General features: G+C 56.6%; 1 protein-coding gene across 1 annotated transcript in view; it reads right to left on the bottom strand.

The window, feature by feature from the left end:
• MACF1 (microtubule actin crosslinking factor 1) overlaps positions 1 to 15633 on the bottom strand; it is a 141900-nt gene that overhangs the window by 36634 nt on the left and 89633 nt on the right.

Genomic DNA, 15633 nt, shown 5'->3' on the forward strand with positions numbered 1-15633 from the left:
GTTTTACAGGATTCTCTCTTCCACTCTATTCTCTGCCTCAGAGATGGGAACCACCCCACCAAGATCTGGCAAGAAGGTTTTCCTCAAGCCTGTGATTTACATCTGAGTGACCGTAACGTACTTAAATAAGCCAAAAAAGTTCAAGACAATAGTTTAGATCACGAAGCAGCGATAGTCTTTTGCCTCCCCTACTTATGAAACCACACAAATCCACCCCAAAAACCTTTTGCCTGCCAAATCAAAGGCAAAATCAGGAGGGGCAAAGGCTGTTTTGAAGCCTTGAACCCCATAGCCATGCGTTGCTGAGTGGGCTCCCACCTCCCACCCACCCCTCAAGTGCAAAATAAAGTGATTCCCGGGCCTGAAACCCTGTCTGGGAGCGCCGGAGCGACAAATACCTCGTTATCTGGAACGAATCCATCTGGCAGAGCAGGAGGCCCTTCTGCAACCAGAGCGGTGCTGGGAGGTCCTTCCATGCCCATGGGCACCTCAGAAGGGGCACCCCCATGGCTGGGGGGATGGAGGGTGGCCCCCAGCATGGCCACACGGGAGGGCTGTGCAATGGGTTCCTCCTGGAGGGGTGGGAAGGTGGCAGAGGGACCCTCCGTGCCCAGCAGCATGGAGACACTGTCCCAAGCTGCCGCCTCTGCTGCGGGTGGTCTCACAATGGGGTCATCCTCCAAAGCCAGCACTTGGGTGGATAGATGCTCTAGGATGGGCGGCACAAACATCTCAGCAAAGTCACTTGTATCCCCCAAGGCCACTGCTGGCCCCTCAGCTGCCAGCAGCACTGGGCCACCACCAAGATCCCTGACACTGGAAACGAGCAGGTCAGCCACTTGTGGTGACACAGCAGCAACAGGCACATCAGCAAATGGTGGTGGGGCATCTAGAAGCTCTTCCACTATTAAGGGCATGGCAGCAGTGGTGACATCCGGAGGTAGGTGCTCAGTCCACAGTTCCTCAGTATCCATGGTAAGATCCCCAGGAGGTGGTGGTGTCTCCTGAGCCTGGGGCTCTGGAACAGCCACATCCCCTGGTGCTGGTGGATCAGCTGGAGCAGAAAGCTCCTCAGCATCCCACTGGATGGCATCAGGAGCAGGCTGCCCCACAGTGGGACATACGCTGGGAAGCTCTTCTAGAGCAGCTGAGCTGGCAGCAGGCAGGACCTCCTCACCCACCACCACAGTACAGCACCGCACCGGCAGGTCCTCCCAGCTGCTGGCAAACAGCAAGTCCAGGTCTCCTGGCTGCAGGATGGCTACTGGTGCCTCCCCACGTGTGACAGCCACCTCCACGGGGGACCCCTTGGTGTGGGCAGACCCTTCCAGAGCCAGGCCTTGGCCCAGGGGAACTGTTTCCCATGGCAGGTCCCCAACAGGCACAGGGGACGATGTGGGAGGCTCGTAGCCCGGCTCTGATGCAGAGCTGGTGTGGAAAGGTAGCTGAGAACCCTGGTGGGTATCCCTGCTTTCTGCCATAGGAGACTGGCCCTCAGCTCCATCACCCTCTGATCCCAAATCTGTGGCTTCCTCCTCAGAAACCAATTCTGGGACATCACAGCCAGCGACCTCAGGCCTTCCAGGCAGAAGGTGATGGGTCCTGGGTGAATCTGTCCCCTCAAAGCCAGACTCGTGCTGTGGGGGAGATCCCAGCTCCTCCACCACATTGTCAGGAGCTGGGGGCTGGCAGGGGGACAGCCCAGCTGGGGACACTCGGCCAGGAGAGGTCTCCTTGGGAAGCTGTGATACTTCACCATCAGGGACCAGCAAGTCTTGGTTCTCTTCACCCCACCCCTCCGGAGCACTGAGGTAACCAGCTCCCTCTAAGTCAGAAGCTGGATATGCGCCTGGCTCAGGAGATGACATCCCACCAGCCACCAGCACTGCCACCATACAACTGTCCATGAACTCCAGGTCCACCAGTGGGTCAGGTTCATCCTCCACTGGTGCCGGAGAGCATTGCTGGAGGGAGCCCAGCCCCACCATGGCCACGGGGCTGGGTGAGGCCCCTCCATCTGAGTCTGTTGGGGTGACAGCTGAGGTGTCCCTTTCTGAGAAGGGCTCTGTCGCTGGTTCCAGCGTGCTCAGCACATGCGAGCTGCCGGTGACATCAAAGTCCTCCAGATCTGACACGACAGCAGAGTCAGAAGCACTGATGTCCAAAGGGGCCCTTGGCTGACACGCTTCGACTGCCACACCGGCCAGCTTGGCCGAATCTGGGTCCAGCCCCTCCAAGTCCATCAGGGAGACCTGAACCTCCAGGCAGCCAGGGACAGCCCCACTGCCATCGTCCTCCTGCAAGCACTGCTCTTCTAGCTCCAGGAACATCTGCACCGAGTCTGTGTCGGACAACTCAGGGCCTGCAGGGCTGGCTGAGCGCTCTGAAACTGGAGCGAAGTCCTCAACCTGGCACTGCCCCCCCACGTCCTGGGGACAGCCTGTGCTGCCAGCGAGGGGGCTGCCGGCACCCCCCGGGGACACACAGGGCTGGCAGGTCCCTGGGCTGGGGGCAGAGCCATCCGCTGGAGCAGCAAATTGTTCCCTTTCTTCAGAAATATCTTCCAAGCAACAGCTCTTCTTCTCCTCTGCCACCAGAACAGCCTTCCCTCTCTCTGACAGCGTTGCCTCCTCCCACTCCTCCATCATCACCCAGCGCTCATCCTCCTCAAACCTCAGCTCAGACTCCGTTTTCTCCCGGAGATTGGAGGTGATGAGAATATCCAGTCCCGTATCCAGCAGCTCTTCGCTAAGACACGGAGAGAGGTTGACATTCTCCACTGTACAGTCCGACTCGGAGGCCTCCAGGGTCTCCTGGTGACCATCACTGAGGCTTCCCTTGATGAAATTCTTCCTGGCCCGTGGCCAGGTGGCACTGGGGAGCCGGTGAGCCCTGGCCAGGTCCCTGACACGGCTGTCACCAGCGTTCAGCAGGTTCTGGTGCTCATCCCGGGGACCACTGTAGCCATCTGCACTGAACTGCTTGGCCGTCAAAGCCTCTGCTGTGCCAGATGACTTGGAGACGTGCTCAAGGGTAAGAGACTCAGACATGGGCTCGCCGTGGTCAAGCTGGCCGGGGTGCTCGGTGAGCATGGCACTCAACTCCCGCTTATCCCGCAGGGATGGGTTGGAGGCACCCGCTTCTGACACCTCACTCAGGGAAGCCCCCATCCTTTCTGCAAATTCGGTGAAGTTTGGTGGCATGAAGGACTTCCATGACCGCCGGTTGACGTTCTCCTTCCTCTCGGGGTTCGGCCGCCTCCTCGGTGGGGCCGGCGCCGGCTTGGAGACGTCACTGCTGAGCTTCAGCGCGTCGAAGATGACGCGCTCGTCCAACTTCTTTGTTTCTGGCGCCCGGGACTCGAAGACATTGGCAGCTCCCAGAGTCCCATTGCTGGATATGGTGCTGCCATCCCCCTTGCCGAGGGTGCTCTTGGAAAGCTGGTTGAGCTTCGACCCCTGATCGATTTGCTCGTTAATTCTCATCGTGTCGTATATCGACCTCTGGGGCACGTAGCAATCCTCTATATAACCATCCTCCTCCTCGCCCTTCCCCAGGCAAGTGCGGTTCTGCCGTAAACAGTCTGGCCGGCTCAGTGGTTTGCCCATGCTCTCGTCCTTACAGATGATGATGAGGGGTTGGACTAGATAAACTTTAAAGGTCCCTTCCAATCCAAACCATTCTAGCAGTCTATGACTCGATTACGAAACCGTCCCGGCAACTTTTTGCCTGCCACCACAGGGAACATCACACGGCCAGCAGGTCCCAAACCCACCGTGGCAGACTCGAATCCCAAAGCGGCGACACTAGAGGGACAAGAGGGTGCTCAGCAGCCCCACCGGCGGTTCCAAGCAGCAAAGCAGCCCATCTCAGCCCCCCGAACCCCTTAAAAAACCCTCATCCATCAGCAAAAACCATCCAAATCCGACAGCTTCGAGAAAATATTCCCAGTCGCTGTTTGCAACAGAAGAGTTTAAAGCTCTTAAATTATCCCGTTTGTCCTTTTTTTTTTTTTTTTTTAATAACAAAGGCACCGCTTGTCCCGGCCACTCACGTCCAGCAGCCGGAGCAGCCAGCAGCTCCTGGCATGTCCTGCCCAGCTCCGAGTCCCATGGAAGTCCAGCCGGTCGGAATTAGCCTCTCCCCCCGACTCTCGTGTTTTCATTTGAACTGAGCCTGTCAGCGGATATTCGTGCGAGTTTAAACACAGGAAGTTCTTCATTCAGGGCAAACTCCGAGGTTTCCTGTCTCCAAAACACGATGGCATTGTTGTTCCCGTCACCTCACCGCGACACCCGGGGCCACCGGAGCCCCAAAATCCAGCCGGTTGCCGCGGGGCGGTCGGGACGAGCCGCCGAGCCCTGCGGCGCCGGGAGGTGAAGGCTGCGGAGCCCGGGCTTGGCTTTTTTTTTCTTTTTTTTTTTCCTCCTCTTTCTCCCCAGGAAAAAAAAAAAATAATCGGCTATAAAACGCATCCAAAAATGGCAAGGGGACGGAGCGGCACGAAATCCCCCAAGTTGCCGGGAGCCGGCGGGGAGCAGCCGCGGCTGGAGGCGGCTTCTTCCTCCTTCTCCTCTTCTTCCTCCTCCTCCTCCCGGCCCCTCGCACTAACTTTCCCGGTGGCCGGTGTTGGGCTGCGGCGGCTCCATGGCGGAGAGAAGGGGGCGGCGGGGGCCGGTCCCCGCGGCGAGGAGGGCGGGGAGGGGGGGGGGCACCGGGGACAAGCAGCGGGGCCGCCCTCCCCGTCCTCCCCCGCCGCTCTCACCCCCTTTCCCTGCGCGGTTCAGCGGCCGGGCCGGGGGCGGGGGGCTCCGCGGTGCCCCCTCGGGCAGCCCCCGGCCGGCGCGGCGGGATGCATGGCGGACCCGGACCGCTGCCGCCTGCTTCTGTTTCTTCCTCCTCCTCCTCCTCCGCAGCCCGCTATGCTCCTTCCCGCCGGCGGAACAAAAGGCCGAGCCGCGCAGGCCGCCGCTCGCCCCGGCCCCGCCGCCGCTCGCCGCCAGCACCGGGCTCCCGCCGAGCTGCCAGCCCCGGCGGAGGGCGGGGGGGGAGGCGGGGGCGGCCGAGGGGGCGGCACCGCGGGGCGGAGCGGGTCGGGGCCGCCCCCTTCGCGGCCACCGCCGGCCCTTCCACCCCCCACCATCCCCGGATCCCCACCTTTAAGCGAGTACCGGGAAGGGGGGACCGGACCCCAAACACCCCCGTACCGTCCCACACCCCCCATCGGCGACCGGCGCAGCCCGGGGCTGCTCCCTTCCCCGCCCCACCGGGGCTGGCCCCTCCTCCGGGGGGAGGCGGCAGCCCCCGACAAAGAGCAGCAACGCCCTGGCTCGACGGCGGCTCCGGCCCCCCCCGCGCACCGGCCCCGCGCTCCCACCGCCTCAGCCCTTTGTCCGCGTCCGGCCCCGGCTCTTCCCCTACCCGGTGGCTTTAAGGGCAGAACCCCGTGCTAGGGGGGGGGCCTGGACACCCCCTCACGCCCCCCCCCCCCCCCCCGGGGCCCCTTCCCCTGCACAAAGAACGCAGGAATGAAATCACCGAAAAAAAAACCCCAACCAAACCAAACCAAATCACCAGCACCCGGCAAAGTACCGGTTTTGCCTTCCCCGAAACCAACCGCTCTGCCAAAAAAAACCCACCCGCAACTTGCCACCGCACGCCTCGGCGGCTCCTGTTCCGAAAAAACTCATTTTCACAGCCCCCAGCACCGTGCTCCCCCCACCCCATCACCCTCACCCCCCCCCCCCCCCCCCCCAACCCTCGGGTTTAAGAGGGCTGGGGAGAGGGAGGCAGCCCCGACGCGTGAATCAGCGCTGCCAAGTGATGCTGAGGGAAGTCACAGACTTAGGAGAGAAACCAGGAGGGCTGGGAACAGCCTCCACACATCTCCAGGCAACAACCACCCCACCAGCCACTCGGCCTGCTCCTGCAGGTAGGAATTACAGCCTTGGGATAAAAATATGAGAGGCCGGGCAGGTGCTTGGCACATCAAAGTGTGCCCCGTGCACCCCAAGAGTGCCAGGGCTAGGAGACGGTGAGCTTGGTTTGCACTTTGCTGTGCCCCAGCTTCACCAAAGGCCGTGCTGAGCCAGGGCTGTGTTATGGAGAGAGGGTGAAGCCAAGGGAGGGATGGAAATCCCATTTTTCGGCTGTGCTGCAGGTGCCCAGCCTCTCTCCAAAAACATCAGGGCTTGGCCAAGGTCGTGCCACGGCTGTGGCGGGACCTTAACTTCCCTGTCCCCAAGCACTCAGGCCTTTCCTCCCCCAGCACTGTCTGCACACCCAGCAGCTCCACCACCACATTCCCCAAGGGACTTTTTCCCTTTGAAGAGACAGGAATGGACATTTTGTGGAAGAGGAGGGTTGGGGTTGTGCACGAGAAATGCCTGTTAAACAGCTCAAAGTGCTCAGCAGAGCTGGTTGCACGTTGGGAAATCTCTGGAAACTCCTTCTCTTACTTCCATTATTAAATATGAGCAAGGAAAAGAGCAGCAGGTGAGAAGGGAGCAGGGAGGGGAGAACAAGCAGCCCCATATGGCATCAGGAGGAGCCCAAGCAGTCCCTTTGCCCATCCACAGCCATCCTTTCTGTGTCCCCCTGAGCCTTCCTGGACAGACAGACGGACGGCCAGGGCTGGCCTCCAGCCCCAGCTGCCAACACTGCAAGAGTGTCCCAAAGCCCAGATTTTTATACTTGGCAGGGGACACACCAGCTCCAGGTCCGTGTTATTAACCCAGCGCAGCTGAAACAACACGGGGCTGGGCGACCACGCCATGCCAGCCCTCCAGCAAACCCATCCCTGGCTCCCCAGCTCCCACCTTGGCCGGGAGCAGGAGTAGGAGCAGGAGCAGGACCGTTACTGCTCCGGGGCCCCTCCAAGAGGAATCCCAGGCATCCGGGCTGGGGCGCGGAGGCTTTTTGTTCCACTGCGAAGAAGGAACGATCTCGACGTGGAGCTGCCGTTTCACAGCCAGAAATTCTTTTCCCATTTCCTCACCCAGTCACGTGCCAGAAGCAAGCCAAGTCTTCCTCCCAACACATCCCCCCCACCCCCGTCCCTAAAACCATCAGGGAAATATTCGGCAAGTATTAAAGCCAATCAAAAACCTGCTGTGCCCAGCTTGAAGATCCGAGATGGAGCTCTAGCAGGTTCCCCAAGTCATGGGTCACTTGGCTTTAAGCCACCAAGTGCCACCCCAGTGATGGGGACAGAAGCCAAAGGGTACTGGGAATTGCAACCTAATGACTTTGCTCGAGCTTTGTGTTGGTGTGAGGGAAAGACAGGGCAGGACATGAAAGTCCCACCTGAATTTTTGTCCTTTCAGGTGTCTCCAAGCAACTCCAGCACCCAGGCCACCCAATGACCACATCCCGCAGCTAAAGACCCTCAGCTAAAACCAGTCCAGAGATTTTCCCAGACTTGGTCCGAGTAGGACCATCCCCATTTGTCTCCTGGATCCACAGGTTTCACGCTTTCCTCATATGGGCACCATCCCTGGAGCACGGGCACGTGTGCCTTCCCCGTCACCAGGCAATGTCACCCTGTTTACACTGCATGACATCCTGCCCGCCACTGTTTACATGGGAAAGCAGTATTTGGAAAGCAATATATTTTTAGCTTTCTTTTAAATGCATCTCAGCAGCTGGAAATGATGGACCTGTGTTATGTGACAAGGAAAAGATGCCAGAGACAGCTCAACGTCTCTGATGGACACGGCGCTAATGAGCCCGGGGTATAACCAAGGGTTGCCTTCATCTTCAAAGCTTCTTCCTCACCTTGAGGCCCTCCTGCCCTGGGCAGTGCAGCACCTGCTCACCCATCCTGGCCAAGGGTGGATGCAGGAGAGCTCCTGCCTTTGCATCATGGAGCTTTGTCCCTACAGGTCCTGCTGACCATGTCCCCATCTCCAACTGCATGTGGGTCACTGTGTCCCCCATGTCTGACTCTTGTGAGGGTCACTGAGCTGGTGGTGGCAGGAGGGACCATGGGACTGGGATGTGGTGCCACGTCCAAGCAGGGCAGAGGGTATAAACCCCAAATGCAGGAAGGACTCAGAGCAGGTTTCAGCCTCCCTCAGACACTGCAATAAAAGCACAAAGCCAAATCCCACACCCTCAAAACCTGCCTTAGAAACCGTGTTTTAGATTTCACTGGGATTTTTACCAGAGGACTCATGTTTTTTAAAAGCCTTTGCTGCATTTGTCAGACAGTCAGAGGCATTTCTTTATCTCCCTTTCAGTGCTGTTGCTCTCTCCTCCTCAACTTGCTTCTTTTGCCAAATCTGCAATTGCCGTTTCGGCGCCGCGGGGGCCAAGCCCGGAGCTCCCAACCCGTTCCAAGTGAAGGCACCAGAGCTAATCCCATCCCACCGTGCTGGGCTGGGGGCTCCTTTATCCCCTCAGCTCACAGCTGACTTCAAACCAATTTCATGTCAGGTCTCTGCCACCACACAATCCCTCCCTTCCAAGGTCATGGCTGCTGGTGACACAGGGAGCCAGCACACCTTTCCAGCAGTGATTTGCAACCTGTAGCCCCCTAATTTGGGACTCTCCTTCACAGGACCAAGGGAGGAAACCTCACCTGGCTCCATGGGGGTCTGCACCTCCACTGGAAAAGTTTCAGGAAGAGGTTAAAAACACAACTCCCAGAGAAAGGTTCTGCAGTTTGGGTGCACAGATCAGTGAGCACCACATTTTTCCATGTATTTTGTTTTTCCAAGGAGCTGCTTTCTCTGCAAGGCAACTAATACAGATGCTGGTATAAACAATTCTCCTGAATGAAGCCTGGAGCCCATGTGCTCCACAGGCACACACCGTGCCATTCACTGCTCCATCCCTGGGGAGCCTGGGGTTCCCCTGGGGCCCCTCTGTGTGCACAGAGCACCCCAAAACAGCCCAGCAGCAACCTGAGCTGGGACCACAAATGACAGGCAGAGCCACGTGCCCAGGTCCTGGCAGCCAGGAGGTTCAACCTGCTGAAACATCCATTTTTGTCCTCAGCTGCCCAGTTTTCCTGCAAATTCTGTTCCCTGGCTGCCAGGCTTTGCTTTGGCACTACACAAGTGTGGACAAAGCACCTTGGGCTCTCTGGCCATCCCATGACCCAGCACCCACAGGCAGGGTGCTGCCAGCCCCCTGCCCACCCTGGGGAAACAATGAACTGCTCCTCAGCCAGTGTCAGAACCACCTGGGATGGCAGGGAGAACTGAGGGATGGGGTGATTAATAAACTGCTCTGGAGGCTCTTTCGGAAGTGAGGTAAGTGCGTTATCATCCAGAGAATCCTCTGGATGGGAGACATTTTAAACCACTCCTTCAGCAGAAGAATTGGCAATTGTTCTTGAAATGCTGTGGTGAGTAATCCAAGCCTGAGCCCTTCCCTGGAGAAGCCCCCATCTGCTCCAGACCCAGTGGCCACACTCACTCTCCTCCCTGATGGAGACCAGTGACTCACTTGGATGCTGCGGGTGATGGGAAAGTCCTGTGTTCACTCCACCACACGCTTCCCCACAGATCCCACCTCCACGGCCACGTCCCCCCGGGACTGGGCTCCTCTCCCTCCTCTGCTCAGCCCTTGCAGACAAAAACGTTCCCATCTCCTCCTCCCTCAGATCCTCAGCTTTCCCAGTCTTATGCAAAGCTGGTATTTTTAGTATCTCCTGGAAACACTGCAAAGTGTCATCACCGCCAGCTAACGAGCGAGAGGACATTCCTACAGCCATATCCCTGGCTGAGACCTGCCAGGGTCATGAAGGCATCTGCAAGTGGGTGGCTCTGGAGCAGTGACCCGAGCTGGGTCCACTGGATCACAGCCTAAGTGTTTTAAGATTTGAGAAAATATGAAAAAAATAAAAGCCTTGCTGGGACTTGGTTGGTCTCAGCAGCTCTTGGCTTAATTTGCTCTTGTTCTCAGCTCACTCAGGACCAGGGAAGGGCCTGGGCCTCTCTGCCTGCCTGCTGGCAAGTCAAGGTCAAAACCCACCCGTGGTTTGCTGATACAGCAGCTCCCCACAATGCTGCCTTCGGGGAGGACGAGCTCCAGGGGCACCTTTGCTCTTCCCTTTGTAATAAAACGTATTTCCAAAGAACAAGGATGCTCAAGTGCCTCTTGTGCACACGCACTTGCTCACAACAGCTCCAGCTGACCAGGTCAAATTGGCACCAAACATCACCGTGGCTTTGCAGCTCTGCTTGGGTCACTTGCCCCAGCAAGGGTGGGTGACAGCCCTGTCACCCAGCACAGCCTGTGCTTACCACCCCCTATTTATCATCCTCTTCTCCAACGAGGGGAGATGGTGCCTTTAAGGCAGCTTAACAGCTGTCAGAGAGGAGGCATTTTTGCCTGTGTTGCTGATGCTGAAAATACTAACCAGAGATACTTTAAGTAGGTCTGGAAAGCGTTCAATGAGAAGACACCATGGTGCAGCCTGTCCCCACTCCCAGCCCAGGCCCACCCAGCTGCTCCCAACTGGACGACTGTCGGGAGCCACGCACATTCCTCCGGGGGCACAGAAGGGTTAAAAATACCCTCGGCCAGGCTGGGGCACAGCAAGTGGCAGTGTCCTTTCTCTCTCCTATCTCATCCCAGAAACCCACCTCCCCTCTCCCACCCACCCTGCCTGCGAGACACCCCCAGGTCTGGGGTCTTTGGCTGATCAGTTGGGTGTGGAGTTACCAACAAGCCTCCCCAGGGACCCGGGCTGGGTGCTGGAGCATTGTCTGTGAGAACATGTGTCTGCTAGTGGTGGCAAACACACTGTCTCAAGTAATTAAGGATTTAAGCGTAAATGCTTCAGCGTAAACACCTCGTGCCTCACCAGCCAAAGGATCCCTCCCTGCTCTCTGGTTCAGCCCCACAATCCTGAGATGGGAAGTGGGTTTTCCTCTGCCCATCCCGGAGAGCAGCTCTGCAGGAGCAGGAGCAGGACCACTGGTCCCAGAGACAGATCCACAGAATCACTTGGGTTGGAAAAGACCCTGAAGATCATCATACAGGTGTCTTGCAAAGGAAGATCACAAAACGCAATCAGGGATCATGCTCATCCCAGCCCACCAAGGAGGGCAATTCTGCAAATGGAAATGGCATAAACTTCTGGGAAGAAGCACCCATCCCAGTCCTCCTGCAAAATAATCACCGTGAAATGCTGCATGGGGCTGGGAAGCCAACTCCCCACCCCACGTCTCCTGCCACTGATGTCCTGTAGGAGGACAACAGCTCACGTGGAGCACGCGATGCCCTTGAGCTCCCTTGCACCCACCTGCAGCCCCCTCTCCCCACCAGCAGCAGCTCTGGGCACCCTGGGGGACACCCTTTTATTAGCAACAGCAGCACCTCTGCTAGCTCCGTGAAGCCAGCTCCCCCTCCAAAAGGTTGGGGGGACTAAGAGAGCCCTAATGAGAGTGCTGAAGAAAGCACCAGTTAATTGCTGCTTTCACTTGGGGTGAAGCAGGGAGGACCCAGAGCAGGGTTCAGTGGAGCAGCATCTGAAGGGTGAGATGAGTTAGCACTCACTGTCCAGGGCTTTTCCTCACTCACTCATGGGATTTCTTTCCAGTTTTGTTTTATTTTTCTTTATTTCAGCAGACAAAGAGGGTGCTGGAGGCACGAGGGCTCCATGGGCCCCGGCCAACCTGACCTGCTCTAAAACAAAACCAGAGTGTGGCTTCAGTTCTTGCTGTCCAGGGATTCTCCCTCCCCCTCTCCACCCTCCAGCACAAAAGCTCTACTGGCGTGAAGGAGCAGCGCCTGAGCTCACTGCATTGAGCAACTCCACTTTCAAACACCCTTCCCAAAAACCCTCAGCGAGAGGAGAGGCAAGAGCCCCAAAACCCCATCTCCTCCCTCCGCTCCCCACAACCCGCCCTGGCAAAGCCATCACCAGTGAGGGACGGATGCGGCAGGTCCCCTGCTCCCCCCGGCAGGCCCCCCTGCTCCCCCCATTGTCTCGGGCTGGGGCAAGGGTGGGGTTTAATTAACAGAGGGAGGTAGGATCCCGGTGCCAGCTGCGGCAGGTCCCGGCTCGCCAGCATTCCTCTGCCCCGGCAGCCGCGGGGCCAAGCGCAGCTGCGGGGACAAGCGGGGGCTGTAGCACCAGGGGACACACACACAGAGGTCCAGCCTGGGGGGGTGGGTCCCCAAACGTCCAGCCCTTCAGCCAACTGCGTCTGCAGCCCTTTGGTTATGGCAAGTCTGATGTTTTTCTTTGGGTTTCGTTTTCGGGTGAAGTTGTTCAGATTCGTGCTGAAATCCCCTCTGGCTGCTGCGCTCAGGAGGAAGGTGGCCCTGCTCCTGCCCTCATCTTCATCATGGGGAGGAAAGCGTCCCCAGAAAAGCAAAATCCCTTTGGTGTGGTATGAGTGGGGAGGCAGTGGCTTCCTTCCCCTCCCGAGCATCCCTCTGTATTGCAGCAAGCCCAACAACCTCTGCTAGTGCCTTTGACCCGGGGCTGAGCGTTACGCTCTGCTTTGTAGGGGAAATGTGGGAGCGTTAAAGAGTTGGTCCAAAAACAACATGGGGAATCAAAGAGGGTCCCAGCTCAGAACTGCCAACACTACACACCCGCCAGGCTTTGAAACCCAAGTTCAAAACCCACTGCATAAAAGAGAAACAAGAACCAGGCTTGAGCTCGCTTAGCCAGGAGGCTGAGCTACCCCAGCACAGCCCAAAATACACCCAAAAACTTGATTCCATCAGCTCTCCATGGCCCCAGATGATTGGCCAGACAGGACAAGTCCATGCCTGGGGCTTCCTGGCACCAGCACTCCAAACTTAAAGGAGCATATAAAGGAAAAGCAGCCCCTTGCACCCAACGGCATGAGCTTTATCCAAAGCACAGATGAACTTCCCAGCCTTTGGGAGGAAGGTTTGGAACTCGGGGTTTTCTAGCTCAGGGGTTCCTGATGCTGAGGAGCACACGATGGAGAAAGCCCCTACGCCTTTGCCTGACCCTTCATCTCTCATCCGAGGGAATGACTTCCCTGGGGAATTCTGCTGTTTGCTAAACCGAATCAACGTAGCTGTTATGTTTAGCAACATTTCAACTGTTGCTCGTTTGATTCCAGTCATTAAAATTTAATATTAGCGTCAGCTTTGAGAAACCTGAGCTGACAGCAGAGAGAGTAGAGGGGGAAGAAATGCCCCAGCCTGAAAGCTCCTACAAGGAGCTCTTGCTGGTGGCTGTCACTTGTCCCTTGCTCTGCAGAGCAGACTTGGCCCTGTGATGCTCCTGGAGACACAGAAACTGAACGCTCCTGCCCATTTTTAGTGCCCTTTTATACAAAAAAAAGAGGCTCCTCAAAGAGTCAGCAATGGAAACACAGGCACTTGGGTTAAACTCATGCTGGAGATCAGGAGTTAAGGACAAGGTCCCTTTGCTCTGACAGCTTACCATAAACTAACCTCATGCTGTTCCCTCGGCAGCACAGCCGGATCGGGAGCGATCCATCAGGATGGCCATATAAGCACAGACTCCAAACCACAGAGATGCCTTTCAGCTGTACTTGAGCTCACCATAAAATGAGGGGCTAAACAACATGGCCCCTTAAAGTCTCTTCTTACAATCCTCTAACAAGGTGGGGCTCCAAACCAGTCCCTTTCAAGCTTCCCTCACCCCCTGAAGGCCAAGTCCACCCTGAACGCTGTCCTGGCTTCTGATGGCCATGGGAGCCAGCATGGGCTCAGCTTGGTGTAACCATCCCCATCATCACACCCGACTGCTGAACCAATCAACCAAAGGTCCCTCACAAGCACGATCCAACAGCTGCTTCCCAGCCTCCCCTCTCCAACAAACCCAGCCAGAAGAAGCAGGCGAGGACTCCTCCCACCCGTAGCCAGGATTAGCGACCTGGGAAAGGGGCTGGAAGGGGGAGAGAGGGAACACATGGGTGGCAGGTCTCCAAAAGTTAAGGGTTTGTTGTAGGTTGCGGCTTTTGGGGGCAATTTGAGGGGTGTTTCCAGGCAGGAAAAGAAAAATATGTGGGAAGCTTCAAGGATAAGCTGCTCTGAAAGTCATCTGCTCACAGCCTCTCTCAGAGCCCCCCATAGATCTTCTTTATTAAAATCAGGAAACAATGAGTCCAGAAGTGCCCACCTTTGTCAGGGCTGCATTGGCAATGTGCCTGGAGCCCTGGGGCCATGCCTGATTTGCATCTCATTTACACAGATGTTCATTAAAATTAATGCCTTAAGACATAATATCTGCCCACATTTGAGCCTTCTGGACAGAAGGACTGTGACCGCTCCTAGAGAGCCCCGGCCACCCTGTCCTCCTCCCCAGGCCACCCTGGGAGCACTGCCCAGCTGAGGAGCTGTCTCAGACATGCTGGGCATGCACTTGGTTTGCAGTCCAAGAAGGGAGAAGGTTGTGATATTCTCTTAGGTGCAGAGAAAGAAAATAAAAGGGTAAAAAACAAGCCTCCCGTGCTCCTCCAGACTCCCCCACCGCTCTCCCTCCTGCTCATATGGAGCACGGGTGGTCCCTGCCCACACCCCACGATGCCCTTCCAGGTACAGATCAGTATCTGGGATCAACTTCCCCTTGGAGAGAACTGTCAGAGGAGGCTTTGCAAGGATCTGCTCTGCAACACTGAACCATTTGTGCAAACGTGCTTGTTCTTCCAGGAGCAATTGCTGCTGCGTAACCACGATTGCTCCATCCACCCTCTGGCTTCTCCCCCATTTTCTTCTCAGCCATGACACAGCAGAACCTACCAACCCTGCTGCAACTTTCCTTCTTCCACCAACAAAGAACCCAGCTGCACCACGTAGCCTCAATGGCCAACAAATATCTCCTGGGAAGGACACGTCTGTCCCCAAAGCACCTTTGGCTTGTGCAGCCCAGGCCACCCTTGTCTAAAAGGGTCTTCAAGGTCACTGAGATACAAACCATTTGTGGGTTAAGCTGCACCAACCCAGTGAGCTGCACCCACCATGGGTTTCATCACCATTTCAAACCAGAGCTGCTCATCCAGGAGGAATCCCTTGCTCTGCAGAAAAGTTTCACTGGTTTCAAGGACCAGAAACTCCTTTTTGGATCTATTTGTTCCAAGTGACTATGTGGTGTCCAAGGAGGAAGTTAAACCCTTCCCATCACCCTTCCCAATGGAAAGGAGAGCCCAACTCAACACACCATTGGATGAGTTTTTGTCACGTCGGTAACACTTCCAAGCCCTTTTTTTTGGATAGACAACCCCCAAAACAGAAGTACCTTGTCCTGGTGAAGGTTTCACAGAGCTATTCAGTGGTGGAACGGGATCAATTAGCCATGAGATGAAAAGTAAATGGCTGTAAAAGTGCCTCCCCCTCCCACCCCCCATTAGCAGCAGGAAACGAGCAGCCAGATGTAAATCAGTCCAATCATCAACTACCGAGCGCATCAGTAATAGAAGTTTCACAGCAAGAGAATTTCTGAGCAGTATTAATACAATTAATGGAGTGAAACAGCATGACCCAACATCGTGAGACTGTATAAAAAAAAATAAATCTCAAACACCTCCAGCTCTTCCCTCTCCCAGCATTTTGTGCAAGCCTTGATGGTCTCCATCAGCTCGTCGTTGGAAACACGAAGAGCCCACAGGAAGACACGGCCTTGGCTTTACTCCCTGTGAGCATCCCTTGTCCTACAATTTATCTGTG

Source organism: Apus apus, chromosome 21 (assembly GCF_020740795.1).
Source record: "Apus apus isolate bApuApu2 chromosome 21, bApuApu2.pri.cur, whole genome shotgun sequence".
Lineage (NCBI taxonomy): Eukaryota > Metazoa > Chordata > Aves > Apodiformes > Apodidae > Apus > Apus apus.